This window comes from Lissotriton vulgaris, chromosome 1_1 (assembly GCF_964263255.1).
Source record: "Lissotriton vulgaris chromosome 1_1, aLisVul1.2, whole genome shotgun sequence".
In the NCBI taxonomy this organism is placed as follows: domain Eukaryota; kingdom Metazoa; phylum Chordata; class Amphibia; order Caudata; family Salamandridae; genus Lissotriton; species Lissotriton vulgaris.
In genome coordinates, this window is record NC_141685.1 from 1343168966 (window position 1) to 1343183607 (window position 14642).

The 14642-nt window shown below is 42.4% G+C and overlaps 1 protein-coding gene across 2 annotated transcripts in view; it reads right to left on the minus strand.

Moving 5' to 3' along the window:
* Window positions 1-14642, minus strand: part of ARHGEF25 (Rho guanine nucleotide exchange factor 25) — a 922723-nt gene that overhangs the window by 484443 nt on the left and 423638 nt on the right. The gene's annotated exons all lie outside the window — the stretch shown is intronic.

The following is a 14642-nucleotide window of genomic DNA, read 5'->3' on the forward strand; positions in this document are numbered from 1 at the left end:
CAGTGCTCCCTAATCGCTGCTGTCTCAGCTCTATGAAGTAGGAAGGGCCCCCAAGGAGGTCGTGCATGTCCTCAAAAGAGAGCAGCTCCCCCGCACAATACAAGTCTCCCACCTGGGTGATACCATGCGTGGCCCACTCCGCTAGCCCCCGCCACTCGCCCCCATGAGATAGCACTTCTAGCTGCCTCAGTGGAATATCACGGGGGTACTGGAGTTGTGTCTGTGGTTTTTGGAGACAACACAAACAGCAGTGCCTCATAACCTTGAGTTCCTCTGGGCTGCCCCCAATCACCCACGTGGGGCTCAGGAGAAGATGAAAGAGCGTCCATGCTGGGGGGACCAGGAAGCCCTCTCCTCCCTCGATCTGTGCATCTGTGCTAATAGTAGGCCTTCAAATCCAGCGGCTATTGTATGCTTTCTTGGTGAAGATTGGATTTACCTAAGAATGGATAATAAATGAAGATAAAACAAAGATACTGTGACTTTTTGGATTTAATACTTGGACTCTGATATTGATGAATTTCTAGCTCAGGATATCTTTTCATTCTTTCAAGTTTACATTTGTGACCTGTCTCTTTGTCACATTGTTTGGTTCTGGGTGGGTGACCAGGACCTTATCCTTACAGCTAACCAGATTATGAATTACATTACTAATATTTCTTCCCAGCGCAACTAACTCTCATTCACCTGTTGTTTTGTTCTCTTAAAATCCATGTCTGCTAGGCTGCGATCCACGTCTGTAACTTGGTCATTGTCACACTTCTAAGCTGTCCCCTGCCCCCCCCCCCCCTCATTTTCATTCCGGGCACTAGGGCTCATGACCCCCAGGCTATGCCACAGGTGAAAGTGAGAGTGGTTCGCCGGTCTCACACACCAGTTTCATGTTATGGCTGTTTAGAAACACTGTTCTGTACGGAGAACAAGCTGCCATGGGCTTTAAGGTTTGAGAGCTTCTGGGAAATGTACAGGAAACGGGGCTTGCATCCAAATATGGCTGTTTATGCGAACACCGTTACGGTATACATCCAAACGATCTTCTCTCTAAACAAAATATAATACCTTTAACCTTTAAGCAATGCATCCTTTCAAATAAACTTAGTCATGGATGACATTTAGGTGTCACCAGGAGTCGCAGCTGTGACCCCTGTTTTGACCCTTGTGACCCCTGGCACTGCCTTTGCGGCCACTGACCTCAGAGGTGGCAAATGAGTGCCTGGAACACAGGATAGCTCGTTTTAATGGGCGTTGCTTGGGGCTCCATTTTCCTGGTCTTCCATAATATAATAATAATATTCACTATTAGTGTAATAAAACTTGAAGTATAATTAGCTGGAATATGATGGCCCTATTTGACAGCTAAGGTAAGTAAAACATGCTTTTAAATGTATATTATGCGCATGCTTGCACGTGAGCGAGTTTAGCCTGAAAGGGTGTTGAATGTGTGTGTATGTTTAAGAATGTGTGTGTATGTTTAAGCATGTGTACCAAATTACAAGTGGAGTGTGATGGCACTTCTGCTACCCCTGGCGTTTTAGTGAATTGACGACAACAAACTTAGGGCCAGATGCAGGTGGGTAAATAACGGTCGGTAACGCCGAAACGCGTTAAATTTCTGCATTACCGACCAGTATTTGGCTGAGTGCAATTCAGGTGACTTTACACCTACATGCAAAATAAGGAATCGCAAAATAGTGATTCCTTATTTTGCTCTTGCATTTAAGGAATCGGAAATACCGATTCCTTAAATGCAATGTATGTAGCACTATAAACAGTGCACTTCAGACTTAAGGAATCGCTATTTACCACCAACTTCAAGTTGGTGGTAAGTAGCGATTTCCTTTCAAAAAGCACTTTTTTGCTTTTTGAAATGTGCCATGTGGCACGCATCCATGCCCTTAGGGCATGTATGTTCGCCACATGTGCACACATGCACCATTCAGGGGTGCAATAGGGTGTCCTTTGGACACCCTGGCACCCTTGAAATAGCTCCCGCTTCGCTAATAGTGAATCTCTTCCCATTAATTCCTATGGGCCTCCTACCCATAGGAATGAATCGCTAGGTATTCCTTAATAATAAATTTGAATTACCGATTCGCTATTAAGGAATGTTAAGGAATCGCTAATATTTTAGCGATTCCTACCTACATTCCATTTAGCGAGTCCTTAATAGCGATTCGGTAAAAATCGTTATTAAGGACTAGCTAAATGGAAGTTACCTACATCTGGCCCCTAGTGCTGTGTTATGGCTCCCACTATGGAACCCTAGTGCTCATGGCCTCACTTATTCTGTGCTGCACAAGGCATACAGAATCTCAAATTCAGATTTGTCTGCCAGGGATTGCTTACTTCAAACACGTAAGCTGCTGCACTCAGAGCTACATGGAGATTTGAGTTGTGAAAGAGCAAGCTACGGTGCTCGGAGCCAGTGAGTGAGCTGACTAAAGTTGTCTCACGACAGCATAGTACCCGCGCGTGTCACGCCTCTCTCTAATCAGTTCTTGGGTGAAAACTCTGCACTCAGCTCTCAACTGCTATCAGTGTGCTCTGGACATCAGTCACCTGTGTAGCTATCTCCCTCTTTATGCAGCGGCTCTTCCACTAAGGCGGAGGAGCGTCGCTCCACTGCTCTCCGAGCAGCTGAAAGAGGATAAATAATATGATAATAACGCAGTGTTATCATTTTATTTTTCCTACTGCAGTGCTGGGGCAGAGCTGGGCTTCATGACGCAAAAACACTGGGGGAGGAGTGATGAGTGCACTTTGTAAGTGTACATGCCGATTTGGTCAGCGCTCCTGGGCCGGCCAAAGCGGCATGACCACTTTGCATGCTCTCCTTCCAGGCTGGGCGGAGAACATGCCCAGCCTCCCATTCCCTGGTTGAGCGCCGAAAAAACCTCCCATTGCCTGGCTGAGCGCCGAACCACAGTGCTCAGACCAATTACAACACTGCATTACAGCGTTGTGATTGGCTGTGGGGAGTGTGGGAGCCAGGGTCCTTCTAGCTGCCAGAGTCGAGGAAGATGAAGAGGACCTGGTAGAGGTGCAGCCGGCACAATTCCAGGTTGGTGTCTTATTTTAATTTTTTTATATTTTGTATTTCCCCCCCTTCCCTCCCTACCACTCCTGTCCACCAGCAGCCGCTACTTCCCTGACAATGGCAGGTCTGGCTGCGCTGACCTTCAATCAAGCAGGAGCAGCAAACACCCACTATGGAACATATAGCTTGTGGTAACTGAGTCCTCAGAGCACCGCATGGAAGGTTGCCATGGCACACATATGTGACAGAAACATCATGTGGAGCCAGGGAAAGTGGTTCGTGATAATGCAGCCTACCGGCACAAATTAACAATCAACCTGTTGCAATGCAGTCGCTCATGTTACTACACAACCGCCGTCAAGGATGTGTTAACATGGACAAAATGATTGAATAAACTGCGTGCACTTATAGAATACACTGTCACCTCTTGCCTTAACAAGTGACACACTGTACTGCACGAACCCTACAATGTTCGCCATCTTATGTAAACTTTATGGCCAGTATTAATTGTTTTTTATCCCAGCTCAGTAGGATATGCTATTATGAGAATTTGGGTCAAATGTCTTTTATTGATACGTTTAATAATAAAAACACGAAAGTATTTAGTAAGTGTAAAAACTCAAAACACATGTTCACGGATGTCGAAACCAAAACCCTCCCAGGGCGGTCTGCAGCAATCAACAAAATGAAACAAGCTGCCACTGAGGAATGAAAACAAAAGAAATGAGAGTGATGGGGAGGCCCACGAATGGTAAGTGATGGGTGGACTCTAAGCACTTTTATATTTGTTTTTAAGGAACAGTAGTCTTGCACGCAAAGGCACGTGCACTGTCTTGGGCAATACCTAAAAACTGGTGCTCAAAACAGACAGAGAAATGCTTAAACATGTATCTCTAAACTTGCGGTAATGTCATCCAAACCATGGTATAACTGCAAAATATCTGACATTCTGTAAATGACTTCATTAGTGGGCTGTGCTCATTTCACCAAAATGGCCATGCAGCTCAGTACATAAAAAGCAAATCTGTTCCACCAGAGCCCTGAAAGTGCTTCACCTGATGCCTTAAAAACGGTCTTCTATTTCTTTACAGAGGTAAGCTTTAGTTTGGGTACTATTGGAGTTTGCTCTCTCACTACATTGCCATTTGCCCTACTGAGCCCTGCATGTAGTGTAGGGGAAGTGTTTTAGGGTTTAGGGTAGTGATGTAGTGTATGTGTAGTGTAGGGTAGTGTTTTAGGGTTTTGGGCAGTGTAGGCGGCGTGGAGGGTAGTGTTAGTGTGTAGGTAAAAAAATTTAAAAAAGAATCTTTATGCGTAGTAAAATCCTGCGAAGTAATGTACTGCTAAGTAATGCCAATTTAATGCTTTTAATTGATTTTGCAAAGTAATGGTATGCGTAATAAAATACTGCTATGTAAAGGCATTTGCGAAGTAAAAACTTCGTAGAAAAGGCATGCTAAGTAATAGCATGCTAAGTAACGTCAAGCATTCGTGGCGCAGGCATTCGCTACTGTTTGATTGCTTGCTCCTGGTTAATAAAAAGATTTAAACCTAAAGAGGTAAGCTTTTTCATGTTGCTAGACACCACTAAGGGCCTTATAACGATGTCCCCTCACATCAATGGATAACTCTTCCCCAGGCTTAACAATACCCGGGACATTGACACCTGCAGGAAGAAAGGTGCTGACAAATATAACTGGGATCACTAGTGGGAATCTGAGAATTTCCTCAGAAATTGGAAATTACCAGTGGAACTGGTAATTTGGGTCCCTATTTTTCCTAGTATTTCACCATTAGGTTCCTTCTGCTTTCAGCAGGCACAGTTCCTGAGTAACCCTTAAGGGGTAGTAAAGAGTGTGTTGAGTTCAGGGAAGAGTAACATTAGGGGCGGCAAAGTGTTTTAGGGTTCAGGTTTGAGTAGCTGTAAGGTTTAGTAAGGGTTTTTTAGGGTTCAGGGATAGGTAGTTAAAATGGATGGGAAAGGTTTTGAGGGTTCAAGGTAGGTTAGTGTAAAGGGGTAAGAAGAAGTTTTAGGCTTCATGGAAGGGTAAAATTATAGTAAGGGTTTTTTAGGGTTTAGGAATGAGTAGCTGTAAGGGGTACTAAGGGGTTTCTTTTGGTTCCAGAATAGGTGACATTATTAGCTGGTAAGTGTTGTATAAGGTTCCAAGATAGCTAACATTAAGGGGTAGCATAGATTTTTAGGGTTCTAGGAGGGTTACCATGAAACAATAGTAAATATTTTGCAGGGAAGGGCAGCATTACGGGGTAGTAAGAGGCTTTTAAAGTTCAGAAAAGGGTAAGGGGTTTTAGGGTTCAGGGATAGACAGTGTTGAGAAGTAATAAGGAGATTTGAGGGTTCAGAGATAGGTAGCATTAAAGAATAGTAGGGGGATTTTGGGGTTCAGGAAAGGGCAGCGTTATGGTGTAGCAATAGGTTTTTACAGTTCAGGAATGGGTAGAGTAGTAAGGAATTGTGAGCCTTCAGGGAAGAGTAGTGTTCAGCAGTAGTAAGGGTATTTTAGGGTTCACAGATAGGTAACATAAAAAGGATAGTAAGGGGCTTTTTGGGTTTAGCAAAGGGTAGCATTATGCTGTAGGAAGAGATTTTTAGAGTTCATGGATGGATATCATTAAGGAGTAGTAAGAAGTTTTTAGAGCTTTTTAGGGTTTGTGGCAGGGTAACGTTAAGGGGAAATAACACGTTTATAGAATGTTAGGGAACGGTAGGGTTAAGCATCAGTAAGAGGTACTTAGGGGGCAGGGAAGGGTAGCATTAAAGGATAAGAATATGTTTTAGGTATCATGGCAAAGTAGTGTTGAAGGGTAGAAACAGTGTTTTCGTGTTCAGGGATGGGCAGCATTACAGGTTAAGAAAGATTTTTAGTGTTCAGGGAAGTGTCGCGTTAAATAATTTTTTATAGTTCAGGGAAGGCTAGCATTAAGAGTTAGAAAGAAGTATGTACAGTTCTGGGAAGTGTAGTGTTAAGGGGTAGTATGTGGTTTTAGGGTTCAGGGAAGAATAATCTAAAAGTACTGTACATTAAATAAATTAATTAAATATTTTAAAAATTCAATGTGAAGTATGTTAATATTATTCTGATGTAATGTTTACAAAATAAATACTGAATTAAAATGTATAATTACATTAATTTTTCTTTTTGGAACTTAATATATAAAGGTAAAAAATTCTTCCAAACTAGTCTGTGAAGTAAGGCCCCACAGATGTAAACAACTGTGATTTAAAGGTACTTCCAATGTAGTTACCTTGATTTAAGAACTCCCAAGGAAAATGACGATGACTAAACGACTGAAAGGACTGAAGGCAGGAATGCAGGGAGCAATTAGCAAAGGGGAGCCAAGGAGCTTAAAATAAGACTCAACATGTACATCTCTCAAACACATAAACCTTTAAACTAAGAATTAAAAAGAAAAATAACATTCTCTCAAGGACTGCCATGTTAAAGTATCTATAAAGTATCTATAAAGTTAATGATGGGAAGGGAGGGCGCATGTTTTTGCAATACAGCAACACATTCCTCCTGACTGATATCTTCCAATCTGTGCTGCTGCCATAGAACAACACATGTGTATGATCTAAAGAGTTTTATATGAAGCTCTTGTTGTAACACAATAGCTTGACTTGATAAAGAGTCATGGCTAACAAATCTTGATTAATAAATGGCCACAGCTGCTTGGAAGTTGAGCACTCTTTCTGGTGAAGCACACAGAATTAGGATGTGTGTGCTATTCACAAGGTTGAGATGTGTGAGAAAATATAGCAATTTGAGATATCATATGAGAAAATATTGTAACGTTTCATAAATATGATGCAATGTTTTTAAGAACAATGAGCCACATGTACAAATTGTTTTTGTGGCTACAAATGGTCCGATTTGCATTTTGCGACCCCAAAAAATGCTTTTTGCAATGTACTAAGCTCATTTCAGAAGATTTTTTTCTGACTTCTAAAATGGGTTTAGAAATGAATAAGGAATCGCAATTTGGAAGGAGTGTGTTGTAGTTATCCCTTCTAAACAGCAATGTCAATCCATATGTATCAGTGGTTTTGGACCCTAAATAGCAGTTGTGTACCATTAAAATATTACTGACTCTCAAGTTGGGGTGGTAGCCAATTCACACAAGACCAGTTACTCTTTTCCTTTACGGAAAATGGACTACGTTTATGAAAAAAGTTCATTTAATTGAAAGGGAATAACAGACATGGTTGTGCGATGACCAGAGTGGTCACCATCCCAGAAATGGCCTCTAAATGGAGTAAGTTATTATTTGCGACCAATCTCATGAATATTAATGGGGTATATCGGATTGGAAAACCCTCTGAATTTGAATTAAGCTATTTGTATATAGGTCGTTTCTGAGAATAATTTTCCAGTCGCAAAATCATTGGTCACAAATTGCAACCATTATTTTGCCACCAGCTAATAGTACATCTGGCCCAGTACCGATACATGACAGTAGACTCGTGCTCATGCACAATCTCACACACATTTAGCTTGAATTGTGTTTGCCACATGGCAAAACACCACATCATTGCCTATCACATCACTAGCGCAGATCAAATGAGGCTATCTACACCTAATTTAAGTTACCTATAGAATTTTTTTAGGAGAGTCCTAAAAACCTCCCCTTGATAGCAGTTAAAGTTGATTGCACACATTTGTTTTCCCACATTGTTTTCCACTCTCACCTCTCCACTGAGGTGCTCTGTTTTTCACCCGGGGACTCCAGCATTCCACTTTACAGATGTCTTCTGCGTTTCCTCCATAGGTGGAGAACCACCTTTCAACATTTCTTCAATTTTAAAATACATTGGGGTCTATTCACAAACTGCATTTTGTGTACATTTAGTAGTAGTACAATATTAATGTTTACGTACTACAAAATGCTATTCACAAACCTATGAGTGTGAATCCCCATCTCAACCTCTCTCATCTTCTCTATGAAGAGATCTTTACACATGCAAGTTTACTACTTTATAGTAACTGTGTGAGGGACGAGGGAGAGGCTGGAAATAAGCATACTTACTACTTAATGGGAAGGGTTAAGGGGGGTAAGAAGGAGTTTGGGAGGCTTAGCAAAAGGTTTTGGGCGAAACATGCACCCACCAACAAAAAAGTAACCCAATTGCTATTCACAAACTGTACCTCTAAAGTTACTACAGCCAGAAAAAGGACCCAAACAGGAATAAATTACTCAGAGCTTGAGTAAGTCCAGCACCTCAAATGGACAACTACGGATACTGCAATGCCTTCCCACAGAAAATAACGGAGGTAGGGGAATAAACTAAAGCCCCATAGAATATAATGTTAACTTAAATTATGGAGAAAAAAAATATATATATAAATAAAAATTAGTTAAAGTTAAAAAACATAAAACATATTAATTATTTAATCATAAACTATTTTAGAAACCTTTTTCAATTTCTAAACCAATGTAATATAATTTGTATATAAAATATAGTTAAATTACTTTTAATTCATTCTATACATCACTTTTAATAATTACCTATGCATAATAAAAAATATGTTTTTTTCTTTAGGTGGGAATTTAATTTTTAAGTTAGACCAAAAAAATAATTTTGGTTTAATTTAGCACATTTAAATTAATTGAAAAATCATCATCTTCATCATCATACAATCTTTATTCGGTTGACCACAACAACCATAAAAGAGCACAATAAATATTACATGATAAACATGCTTATATAATGCCTGTACAGTAAATACAGAATTAAAAGTCTGGGTTACAATAAAACAGGGTAAAAAGAGACACCAAGTCCAACAGTACAAAAATCTGTCAGGTCTCCAACGCCTGGGCATCAAGGTGCCTCGTAAAAAACTAACCACAGCAGATAAAGCATGTTCATTAGAGAGCATCTGCAAATGCACAAGGGCAGGACATACCTGTAAAAAATTCAGGGCTTTCAACAGTGGGACTAAGAACTGCATTAAGGGCCTACTATAAAATTACAAAACGTGACAAAAGGCAGAGCGTCCTGCAGAGACCTGTTGTTGCAGCCGCAGGGCAAACTACATCCAGATTGAACCCAACTACTGCGTGAGGCCAAGAGATAGTGTAATAAATTAAATCAAAACACAGCCAATAAAACTTATCTCACCTTTTGGGATGCCTGGACTAAGTAATGCTCCATGCCCTGAACAGTCTTTAAAAGAATGGGTTCCCTCACCGAGGATTTCATCAGTTCGGCCTATTCTCTGATTACCATGGCCCCCTCAAGAACAACACTTTTACTATTTTTAATTCTCTAGATGACAGTAAGTGGCGGTTCGAATATATGTGCGCTCTCCCTAAGGAGGCGAAAGCTGCCTTCATGTACGTTAACCAGGGGATTCTCTGTGGGAATCAAGGGGCAAAAAATCAGAGAAAATCAATCTGTTAAGCTTTAGGTCCTCCCTGGTCCAGATCCTTATGCAGTATAGCAGAGGACTGAGAACAACTACATATTCTAGATAACTCATACTAAGTTCTGCATGAACTGAGAAAGCCGGGGTACATTGTGGGACCTGAACAAGTCACCTTAGAAATTGAGTTTCTGTTTACTAGATTACGTCAGTCTTCGAATACCTCCAAATCTCTATGCTGCATCGAATCTGAGACACACATTTTGGCTTGATAGGACACGTGGAGACCAGGATCCCCACCTTTGTGCAAGACTAGCCACTGCCCCAGTAGTAGTAGTTAAAGAGTCAATTCAAAATTAAGTTGATACTGCTGTAGTCCTTTATTTTGTTCTACATTTAAAACAAATATATACAATTAACTTGCATTAATATTTAACATAAAATGATATTTATATATTTTTTAGTTAAATTTACTATAGAGGAATTCTAAATCATTAAATGTGTTTATGAAACCATACCTGTGTTAGAAAGAGGTGTGTTTAGAATATCCGTTCCAAATACTAATTCCTTATGAAATGTATTATTGTTTTACCATCAAAACCCGTTCGCCAAACATGAAAAACCTTAATATTTGACAAACACCTTAAAGAAGATGACAACTCATTCACAAACAGGAAGGGTCTCAATGGGACTCCTTCCTCAAGAGTGAATGTTGACAAAAACATTTTTTAACAGTAGGCAGTAGTCCCACGGGCAATTGTCCCATGGACCACTGCCTAGTCTTACAGAACAAGTTACTTACCTTCAGTAACGCCTTTTCTGGTAGAGACTCTATCTAACCACGGATTCCTCCACATTTCAAGTCAAGTCAAGGAACGCTTTATTTGACTGTTATTTTTAAACAATCATAAAGGCATTAAAATTAACCATTTTTCAAATAAAATCCATGAATTAAAAAACAAAACAATTACAATACACAGTACAGTTTGGTCATTTTATAATACTTACACATTTCATTAATTAAAAACTCATACAAATAAAAAGAAGTGGTTCGTTTATGTTTAGAATTCACAGTTGATAAAACTTTTTCTTAATCAAAGCACTCTCTTTAAAAACATGGCTAACCTCCATGCTACATGTTCATTCTCCAGGAACTGGCGTTTTATCAAAGCAGGGCGACATTGCTTCAGCCCCTGAGATTTTTAAAGTGGAATTAAACCACACTTTCATTAAATCTGAATAAAATTTGCAAAAAAGAACTAGATGTATAGCGAACTGAGGGGATTGGTTGTCACAAGGACACAGTGGTAACTGTCGTGACCAGTCGTTCATTTTAAGCAAGGTCACTAGTCTCGGACAGTATTGAACCTAAACCTAGTCAATAATATTCTATCATAGGTACCTGGAACAAATTACAAATACGGCTCCATTCTTAGTGTAGTTAATAATAATTGGTGTTGACTAACACTAGGCTTTAAAAGTTCTCCTGACAATCTAACAGTTTCCAACAAGCATAAACCCTCCTTTTTAAGGACTTTTCTAGGGATTGCCTGCAGGGTCGAGGGATCAGTAAAGAATTTTGGGTGACCTAAATCAATCATAAAGTCACGCACAAACCTGACACAGGGAATCTTCAAGGCCCCGTCTAGTTTAAGACAGTCCTGCACACTCGCCCTATTTAGATGTGTCTGTTCCTTTGACCAGATACTGTGCCACAACAGTATAAGTTCAATTTTAATGAGGTCAGAGATAAAAGGGAGACCCAGCTTCTCGTGGCAAACATGAGAGGAGGTACTTGGTGGAGCTGATAGAATAAATCTTAAAAATTAGTTTTCAAATTGTTGCAACAAAATAGTGTTAGCTAGGCCCACACCCCTGCTCCATACATAACAGATGTAATACATTTTGCTTTGTATATTTGTAGGAGCTCCCCTGGGGGTTTCCTTCCTAATTTCTTTGAGAAAGTTGCGAGGGCTGTTGGTGACCGAATGAACAACAATTTTTTCATAGTTATGGTTTGAGTCCATGAGTCATTGTGATTAAATTGTACTCCATCATTGTGATTAAATTGTACTCCATGGCATGAGAAATTCTTAGTTGAGGCTATCTACAAATATATCTTTTGGTCTCATGGTCCCTTGACTGCATCTCATTACAAACGCCTTAGATATATTGGTACTAAGACCAGGATCCTACATAAAAACTGAGAAACAGCCAAGGACCCCTTGGAGACCAATTTGGGTTCTTGCCATTAAAACTGCGTTGTCCGCATAAAGAAGAACCGGAATTGCTCGACCAGCAACTTGAGGGAAATCTTTTGTACTTCTGACTAATGCATTGCCCAGTACGTTGATATACAAGTTAAAAAGGAATGGGGCCAGCATGGAGCCCTGCCTGACCCCCTCCTAGTGGCAAAGGCAGCCGTGCGCTCACCCCTACACCAAAATGCACACTGGCTGATGCACCATTATAAAGATTTCTAAAAAAACAATAATATGTGGGTCAACCCTCGAGGCCTCGAGGGCCTCCCATAGTCTATCGTGTCTAATTGAATCAAAAGCTGCGGTTAGGTCCACGAAGACCAGGTACAATCTACCCTTTTTTTAGGTCTCGCCTAGACGAAAGCAAAGCGAAGCTTTGCTGTCTAGGGAGACAACTAATGTTGTCACTTTCCGGGGAATGTGGACTGCAGACTGTGACGAGCTTGTCCTCCTGGAGATTGTAGCTCGTGAGCGCGCACGTCGCGTCGCCCTGCCTGATATTCCCATTCACACAAAGGCTCCCGCACGCATGCGCACATACACACACTGCATACACACACACACGCACCCCCCCTTTAACAGACACACGCGCAGACAGACACACGCACGCACAGACACACTACAACAGACACACGCGCACACCCCACCCCCACTCACCCCTCCTCCTCCGCAACACACTCACCTGTTCTGGCGGTGCTCGGCGTGCCTCTCGGGCGGCGGTTGCGCTTTGCGGGGCACTCTCACCACATGAGAGCCCCGCCTTCTTCATGCGCCCAGCCGCTCTTCACCCGGTCCCCCATCTCGGGACCGGGACTCGATCAGGAGCCCTCGGGGCTCCTCGGACAGTGGCTTCTCTCTCGCGCCGTGATGGGGGCGGGACTTCCGGTTGGGGCCGCGCTGCGATTGGCCGGCTGCCCAACCGCTTCCGGGTCGTCGCAGGCAGCGCGGCGGCCCGGCGGGAAGCGTGAACTTGAAGAAACTCCGCTGGAACACACATTCCAACATGTAGCAAGCAGCAGCTACAACAACGCAAAGTGTTTTTTTTTTCTTTTTTGTTAATTTACAATGCCATTAGCTCAACTCTCGTTATTTACCGAATCACATGCTCATGCTGCTGCCTGGTTTGTCTACATGCACACAGGCAGAATCACTCGGTACAAAATGGCTCCTGTTCACTCGTCAGTACGGTCTTGCGCCGCCCCACCTTCCCCCTGCCAAATACATTCATTCCAAATACTGCTTATTTTTGTATCAGACTGACTTCTCACATCTGGGATAGCAGGGGCACCTTCCACAGTGATTAGTGCTTCACAAAAAATAATTCTCGGCTAGCGCTCAGAAGCCTTGTTTTAATTGGTGCAGTTGGTTAAGAGATCCTGAGCTGAAAACAGGGTTCCATGCATGCTGGCGAAGTAAAAGGTCAGGTCATCAAAGGTCACCATAAATGTCGGGCTACCCGCTGGGAAGTGAGGGCAGAGAGTTTGGAGACTCAGTGCTGACAGTACTGGAGTTAGCTTTGACACAGGTAGGAACTGTTGAACGGTACCCGTGGGAGCGACTGAGGGCTGAGAGCTGTCACCCGGGAGTGGGTCGGAGTAGTGTGTCCGGGCACGGAGAGTCCCCGTACAGGACGGAGCTTTAATACAGACAGGAGCTGTCGAACGGCATCTCCTTGTGGATGTCTGAGGGGGGTAGTAGCTGTCCCATGGGGAGTGCTCACACAGATGAGAGCTGTTCATTATTGTCCCTGCTGTTAGTGACTGCAGGTTAACCGTCTGTGTGTGTGGTTCATCCAGCGCAAATAGGACAGGGGTAGATACAGGTTAGCCTTTGTGTGAGATTAACCCCTCAGCAACTAGCACAGTGGACCGGTGTCCCGCCTACGAGCGCACAATTTGCTTTTCAGACTGATTAGCTGGTGCACTGATAACAGGTTACAACACTCAAAAGCTTCTCATTAGAGGCCCCCTAGTGTGAACGCGATGTCTTCCAGCCTCCAGTGGCACCCCTATTGTTTTTGAGCGAAACCCTCCGATCGCTTCTCGATGTTAGCACTACCCCTGGCATGAGCTCGCTCACTAAAAGGCCTTGTGGTGGCCCAGTGTTGAACTAAATATTCAGTACGTTTTGGTATTGGCGGTACCCCTTCTATGCGTGGCTCACGGTGCTGTGGAATACGAGTGGTGCAGCGCTACCCATAGCGTGCTCTCAGTCAACCATTGGCTTCCCGTGAGTTGCAGCAGCCTGGTGTGGAGCTCAGCAGCCGGTACTTCCTGGACATCAGTCAGTGGTACACGGGTGCTGCCAGAGAGAGCCTCAGTGCGCCCCTTGCCATCCGCCTCAGTGCCTCTACGTCCAACAAGCCACTGAATCCCCAGCTATTCCAGCATTAGACTGACTCTCAGCTCTAAGGCTAGCCTCTCTTTTTTCTAGATGGACGATTCAGTGCTAGAACGTCCCAGGACCTACATACAAATAAAATAAAAACGAAACGAAAAATGAAATAATTACTAAAAAACAATACTGCACTGCACCTGACTGAGTATGGAGGGAACACCTCATTGTCCTAAAATGACCCAAAACAATCCTTTGTATTCCGTTTCTAGCATCGAAGGAGATTACCCAGAGGAAGGTCCCCCTCTTTCTTTAACAACCCAATACTTCCCATGTCTTGGTCTCACTATCTTTACCTTCCTCGTTTCTTCCTTTTTTGCTGTTGTTCTGGGTCAAAGTCTGATGGTGAAGCCCTGGCCCCCCCTAAAAAGCATTTGCAATGCAATAGGTCTCGCATTTACGCGAGTTTTAGCTATTGCCATTGTATATGACAATGTATTTTTATTTATGTTATAAAGATCAAAACCATTTACAATGCCAATAGCTCCAACTCTTTTACATTTCGATCTCCGATACCAACAACTTCAAACTTTGCTAATGCGAGACCTATTGCATTGCAAATGC